The following is a 7,599-nucleotide window of genomic DNA, read 5'->3' as shown; positions in this document are numbered from 1 at the left end:
TCAAACTTTCTGTCTCATCAATTATGCTCCACTTCATACTCCACCAATAAAATTTGGACAACTAGCCTCTCTCATTAAATGAGATAACTCTGACTTTAATGAGAGATGCTAGTTGTCTCATTTAATGAGAGATGCTAGTTGTCCAAATTTTATTGGTGGAGCATGAAGTGGAGCACAATTAATGAGACAGAGGATTTGGACTCAAATATTAGAGGCTACACCTTTATACTTGAAAATTGAGAAATATCAGTTACTACCTGCATCATTACTAGTTCTATACTTTATCACTGCATACAAGCAAAGAGAGAAGAAAGAGTTGGGAGACAGAGATTGGGTTTCATAAAATTAAAAAAGGGGCAAAGCAACTAGAGTCTCTTCCTCGCACAACACATCGCAGAGAGAGGACTGTGGGTTTGTTTTTTCAATTATTCTTGGGGCAATTGGGCAAAAAGGAAGGTCAGTCAATTTTTATTTTATTTTTTTGGATGTTTGATGGGGTAATTTGTAAATATCTTAGAGGGGGGCTAAGTGTATATATTTTGGAGTCAAATATTAAACTTGTGTCTATATATATATATATATATGCATAAATCAAATTTCCAAAAAAGTTTTTTTTGGGGGGGGGGGGGGGGGGGGGGCATTGCCCCTAATGCCAAAGCATAGCTCCGTCCCTGGTCGGAGCAAAAATCTATCGTGTAAGCTATCCACCCTTACAGCCATGGGTACTTGGGTGTTGGGCTTAGTGGATTGGTGAAACGTCGACACTATCGATTTATGGAGTTTTGGAATAGTGTGGACAAAAGTTGGCACTCCGCTTCTTTAATTAAAAAATCTTGTAAGCTAGCCACAAGCAAAAGGAGAAAACTTATTAGGTAAAGAAAAAGTCAGCTAAATGGTACTTTGACTTGCAGGTAGGCGTAGCACACTAGATCAAGCAGAAGATTTCGTACAATATAGTATATAAAATCTGAGAAGCTGATAGTTTTTTTATTGTTTTTTTTGGATTTGAGAAGCATATGGTTGAAATTAAGCACACCTGCCACCATACGGAAATGATGTTGAGGAATGCGATGACTTGTAATGCAAAGGAGTTGAGCACTGCCCATATGATGATAAGGATAATGTATATACACAAAAATACACTCTTTGGTGCAAAGTAGCCTCCACCCTTGTTTGTTCCAGTAGACAACAGAATTATTATCTGCAATGTCTGTGCTGCTGAGTATGCCTAATAACAGTAAGAAAGGAGCAACATAAAAAAAGAAGAAATATAAATTTTGTAATGAGAACCAATTCTAATATATATTTGAAATCACAAACATTATAACTAGCTAGTGTTAAAATAATATTGGCATTTATAACATCATCAACGTCAGAAAATTTTAATTAGTGCCGAATGAAGTAAGGTTCTCTGAAAAAAAAAAAGTACTTAAAAAGAGTGGCAGTACCTGTGCGCCAATTCCAGAAATGAGACCTATGGTTTCAAGCCAAGCGCAGCACCATGATGCAAATGGCCCCCATCGGGTCCAGCCAAATGGGCAGTCCAGAAATAAAGGGAGCCAGTGGTCTGTTAAATGTTTCCACAGTCAAATTAATTGTTGTCTTCTAATCAGTTTATATCTGAAAAACAATATTCCTAATTAAGAAGAAAAAGAAAGCAAAATATGGGGTAAAAAGAGAAATTAAGAAAGTTTTCAATCATTAATATCAAGGGCAGGAAAAAGATTATGCATGTTATTTGGATATTCTGGCCTTCAGTTTTCAGTAACTTATTTGCATATATTTATATAAAAAATATATATAATATATATTTTTTATACTAAATTTGTGACAAAATTTTAAAAACTAATTTTGTTAAATTTCAAATATATAAATAAATAACTGAAAAAAAAAAAAAAAAAGGGCTAAAAGCTAAAAATTTTGGCAAACAGACACAATATTCACAAAAGTCAGAAGACCCTTTCAAACTCTGCCACCAGTCAAGTCAAGAAAGCTGCCCGCCAGGACTACTTGTTTTTTCCCACCATGATATGAGCAGAATTATAGTATATACTATTATAAAAACAGTGAATCTGAGTAACATTAGAGAAGAAACTAAAAAAAAGAAGACAATGATGCATACTGGAAATGATGAGCATATCTCAGCCATGGCGAATCCAACAAACCAGGTGAAGAATGTGACCACAACGTAACCCCATATCAAGCTTGCAGGGCCTGCATAAAGTAGGCTTGGTCCGTACAGTGGTGTTCCAACAAAAAAAGCCATGGTCGAAAATGTTATTGCGAATGTCTTGAATAAACTCTGCAATTTCCAAAAGAGGAGAGGAAATTTTCTCATCTCGATGGTTCCATACATATTATTCAGAAAACCCCATCAACATTTATGTAATATCAAATAAAAAGTTTCTGGATGTCCTTAATTCAAAACACATCAATTAGAATTCCAAGATTTTTTGTTTAAATACATATATAAATAAAACACATATAACCAAAAGTATCGTATATGTACCATTTCTCTTCTGAGTTCTTGCTTGTATCCAAGCTCGTTTAGACGCTTCTCTCCAGAATCAACTTCCATAGCTCTTGGATTCACTCCAACATCTACCTCTCTAAAAGCCATATGCGTATCTATAAATTGTATAACTGCGAAAACATATATAAAGATGAAGGTAGAAGTAGAACTGTCATGCATATTTCAAGTTCTTGAATTTTATATTATACTATTAGGTCAATTCACAATTCACGTGGTCAAACTAAATTTCTACAAGCCTCTATAACTTTTTAATATTAACTTCGACCCCTACTCTAAACAAAAGTATCAGTGGCTGCCACAAAGTTTCTAAATTCTCTTAGCAGCCCTTCTCTTGTTAAATTATTCTGTAGAAAGACAAATGTCTGAATACGGCTACACAAACCTAAGAACGGTTGCATTAGCGACCAAAGACTGGCTAATATGGCTGAAGACGGGGTACACTAGCTTGAGGAAAATCGGCTTATAATCAAATGTAAGCTTCAAATCATCATGACGCATGTGAGTGAGTTGACAAATTTCGCATAGATTAAACTAAAAAAGAATAAGAAATTGGCCAATTTTTGTGACTTGGGAGCCTTATATGAGAAAACATGCATACCCCAAAATTAATTAGAATCTACCCAAGAAACGGAGTAAGATACAAATAAGTGAAAAGTGTCAACCTTGGTCAACGAATTGATTTGCAGTTCGAATCGGATCTAATTTACAGATTAGGCTCAGGTCGGGTCAATCTTAATCGATGCTGATGTGGTACTGGATGCTGATGTGGCAGGCACCGACGTGGGACTTATGGCCTATTTGGATGTTTAAAAAAGGAGGGGGAGTAGAGTAGAGGGAGAGAGAGTAATCTAATTACCTTGTTTGTAAGTTTTTTTAAGAAATGAGGGAGAGGGGTTTGGGGGGTTTGGAAGGGTTTCAACTCCCTCTAGGCCCCCATTTTTAATTCCCTCAAATTGGAGAGATTTAGAGGGAGAGTAGAGTGCATAAATTATTAACTAAGTAAATTACCTAATTTACTCTTATTAAATTAACAAAACTACAATGTTTTTTAACGTAAAAAAAAATTCCGTAACCCACAAATTTCTCTCAAGCTCTCTCAGCTCTGTAACCCTAACCCACAAATTTCTCTCAGCTTTCTCAGCTCACGCTGCCTCTCTCTCTCTCACAACTTCTTCACTCTTGGACTGTCTTTCACTCTTCTCTCTCACACCTAGCATTCTCTCACAAAGGTAAACTCTGTTTTAATTTCTGTTTCATGGGTTTCTTTTGAGTTAGATCAAATAACCATGTTCTTAAAATTGTGATTTTATTGGGTAATTTCTTATTAATTGTGATATTATGGGGTAATAACATGTTATTTGTGGGTGGGTTTTGGATCTGATTGCTTTTTTTACTTAAATTTAAAATTTCAAAGTATTGCTCATAACGTGTTTGATAAAGTGCTTGAGTGAGTCTAGATTGTGAACTTGCATAAATTTGTATATTGTAGCTGTATAAGGATATGTGTTTCTTGTTTATTTTTATTGGGTAATTTCTTGTTTTTTTTTTTTTTTGAACGGGTTTCTGATTTGGGGTTTTTTTATTTATTTATTAGAATTTTAAAGTTTCAAAGAGTTGCTCACAATGTGTTTGATAAATTGCTTGTTTGATTGTGTATGATCAAACTCACATGAGTTTGTGCAGCATCTCACTGTGTAGTTGTCTCTCTCTCTTTGCTTTTTTTATTTTTTTTATTTTTTATATATATTATTTTTATTTTTATTTTTATTTTATTGGTACTACTGTCTTGCAACTACTGTTTCTGTTTGTGAGAGTTCTTGTTTGGATACTGGTACTGTTTTGGTGCATATACACATTTTGATTATTTGGTGGTCATCTGTCAGTATATGGTGTTGTTCTAATAGGAGCAATTTTCAAATCAAAAGTAGTTAGTCATGTTTCTCCAATTTGTTTTACTGGTAGATGCTAACATATTAGGGAAATAGTTTTGTTAAGACTATGTTAGCACACACTAATATCATTCCTACTGTTTCTGAATTATGTCATTCTCTTTTACTTTACGTGAGAGAGTCTTTCCAATAAAGTCTACTAATTAAATATTTTAGTATCTTCGAGGAGCAGAACAAACCAAAACCATCCCTTCATATGTTTTGTTTTGTTTTGGGGGTATTTACTACAAAAGTAGCCCTCTCTCCTCATCTCATCTCATTTTACTTTGTACTTGTACCTACTCTTTATATTCATGTGTCCATTGTCTTGACATTCCAATTTCAGCTGTCATTGCATCCTTTTCTATCTAATTTAATTTTAATATTAAAACATACCTTTTCTCTTTCCTTTTTTTAATGTGACCACTTTCTGCTTTACTGTTTTCTTTAATGAAATTTTCTTCTTTACCTTAAAACCCTGTTCATCTAGTTATATTATGTTGCAGACAACTGCCCAAATCTTTAGTTGACTAGTCCTCGCAGTTTCTACTGCAGCAATGATGTTCATTAAGTTATATTATGGTGATACATTTATTTGTCTTGTAAAGTTGTTGATGCTGGCTATGAAGTTGTTTCTTTGATTTGATTTTAGTTTTAGTCATTAATATAACCATGAAGTGGCATTTCACTAGCAAGCCAAACACTTTCTAAGTTTTATATTCTTATATAATACATTACACAAAACACACTGAATTGTAATAGCTTAGTGTATTTATGCATATCATGGATTGTAATAGCTTTGCTGTCATGGGATAATTTTATTAGATGGATAGACAAGAGAATAAAAGGTGACGTGTATTGCAAATTTGGGAATTACTAGTATAGGGTCTGTGAAGGAGAGACCGAGTCTATTGTTCAAAGACCATGGCATTTGATATGGAAATTAAGACGGCTGATGGACATAGTGTCAGCAATTGCATCAAGGTTGAATTGGGATTATGATGCAGTTCACATAGAGAGAGGAGAGATGGTAAGAAACAGGGAGCTCTGGCCTAATCTTGCTACAAATACTTCACCTGATACGCTTATCTCAACCTTGAGGGACAAGATTGAAGATGGGAGAAGCCTTTATATCGCAACAAATGAACTTGATACATCGTTCTTTGACCCTTTGAAGGACAAGTATTCTACTTATTTTCTTGACGAGTACAAGGATCTTTGGGATGAGAATAGCGAGTGGAACTCAGAGATGACAAAGCTTAACAATGGTAATCCGGTTGAATTTGATGGTTACATGAGGATATCAGTTGATACAGAAGTGTTCCTGAGAGGTAAAAAACAGATTGAAACTTTCAATGATCTCACTAACGATTGCAAAGATGGTATCAACAGCTGCAGCACTTAGGCCAGCTAAGTCATCAGGACACTATATATGAGGAGGTTTGAAACTTTGCTGCTTGCTGCAGCTACTTTTGGAAATATGAAACCACGTGTACTTTTAGCTATTCTATTATATGTTGCATTTGAGAAATTGTAAGCTTTACTTCTAAACTATTAGCATTGAGTAGCATGAATCATGAATTTTGTACCTGTAAAAGCGACTATCAATGTTTAATTTACTTGGTATCTTTTGAGATCCTAATTGAACTTGGGTTAGTGCTTGAATTTTATTTAATTTGTGTACTCTAAGTCATATGTTATATGAGGAGGTTTGAAACTTTGCTGCTTGCTGCAGCTACTTTTGGAAATATGAAACCACGTGTACTTTTAGCTATTCTATTATATGTTGCATTTGAGAAATTGTAAGCTTTACTTCTAAACTATTAGCATTGAGTAGCATGAATCATGAATTTTGTACCTGTAAAAGCGACTATCAATGTTTAATTTACTTGGTATCTTTTGAGATCCTAATTGAACTTGGGTTAGTGCTTGAATTTTATTTAATTTGTGTACTCTAAGTCATATGGCAACTTTTCAGGATAGAATGTGCTTCCTAGATTGCCTTGGAATGATTATTTTTTCTTTTGATAGTCATGCATCTACATGATTCTATGTTTATTTTGGCAATTCACTAATTTGTATCAAATGTCATTTGTTTTTATTGAAATTTGTGTGCTATTGCTCAATATTTAGCAAGGATAATCTCGAGAATTTTGAGTTGCTTTCTTTTTTGAATAGTAAGTGGGCAAACATTTGAATTTAAATTACATAGTAGGATCTTATTTTTTGAGTTAATTCATAGAGTCACTCTCCCTAACTTTTTTGTTTTTTTGAGTCTCAATTCTTCTCCGAATCCTCAAAAAATTAAATTCACGTACTGAGCAAAAAAAATAAATAAATAATAATAATAATAAATGAAAGAAACACTAAAAATTTAATATTTTGTTGATTTTTTCAGTAAACAAACAAACCAAATATCTTTTTCTTATTTTAATTATTACCAATTAAGGATAGTTTTTTTTTAGTATAATAAAAAAGCAGAAAAAATATTTAATCATAGACCAATGTTGATTATTTAATTCACATTAGAAAAAAAAATTATCAAAAAAAATATTGCATGCTATAGTCATAATTATTTAATATAACAAATTAATCATAGACCAATGTTGCAAGTCCATTTTCAAATAGGGGTAAATTTGTCTATTTCAATTATTTCCTCTCCTCTCCATCCTAATTTTTAAAACATCCAAACAAGGGGGAGGTCTAATTACTCCCTTCCCCCTTATTAATTTTAAAAACATCCAAACAAGGTGGAGGGGAATCATTCCCCTCTACTCCCCTCCCTACTACTCTCCTCTCCTCTACTCCCCTCTACTCTCCTCCCTCTCTAAACTTCCAAACAGGCCATTAGTCCCTATTAGGTTTAACATGGGGAAAGATGAGACAGATAAGGTGGCAAGTATGTGATGTGGCACGATTAAAGAGATACATACGGCACAAATTGAGAGGGGATGAACTTGCAAGTGTGAGAGGCTTATGGCGAGTGTGAAGCACTTTGCTAGCTGCATGTGGCACAGGAAAGACTGAGGCGCATGGAGTTCTGGTTTGGGCTAATTTTTGAGACATCTTGTAAATGACTTCAGCTTTTTCGCGTAACAAGAGCGATAGTTGAGGATGCAAAACATGTATTCAAAAAAT

General features: G+C 34.0%; 1 long non-coding RNA gene and 1 pseudogene across 1 annotated transcript; one reads left to right on the top strand and one right to left on the bottom strand.

Moving 5' to 3' along the window:
- Positions 1-2,659, bottom strand: part of LOC112023014 (amino-acid permease BAT1 homolog) — a 38,959-nt pseudogene extending 36,300 nt beyond the window's left edge.
- Positions 2,660-3,435: 776 nt separating this feature from the next.
- Positions 3,436-6,117, top strand: LOC136066631 (uncharacterized). The gene is made up of 2 exons (XR_010628141.1): positions 3,436-3,762; positions 5,287-6,117. It is a non-coding gene; the product is annotated as an uncharacterized LOC136066631 (long non-coding RNA).
- The last annotated feature ends 1,482 nt before the right edge of the window (positions 6,118-7,599 follow it).

The sequence above is a fragment of the Quercus suber genome, unplaced genomic scaffold, assembly GCF_002906115.3.
Source record: "Quercus suber isolate HL8 unplaced genomic scaffold, Cork oak 2.0 scaffold_4, whole genome shotgun sequence".
Classification (NCBI taxonomy): domain Eukaryota; kingdom Viridiplantae; phylum Streptophyta; class Magnoliopsida; order Fagales; family Fagaceae; genus Quercus; species Quercus suber.
The sequence above is the reverse complement of the archived record's forward strand: the minus strand, read 5'-3'. Positions and strand labels throughout refer to the sequence as shown.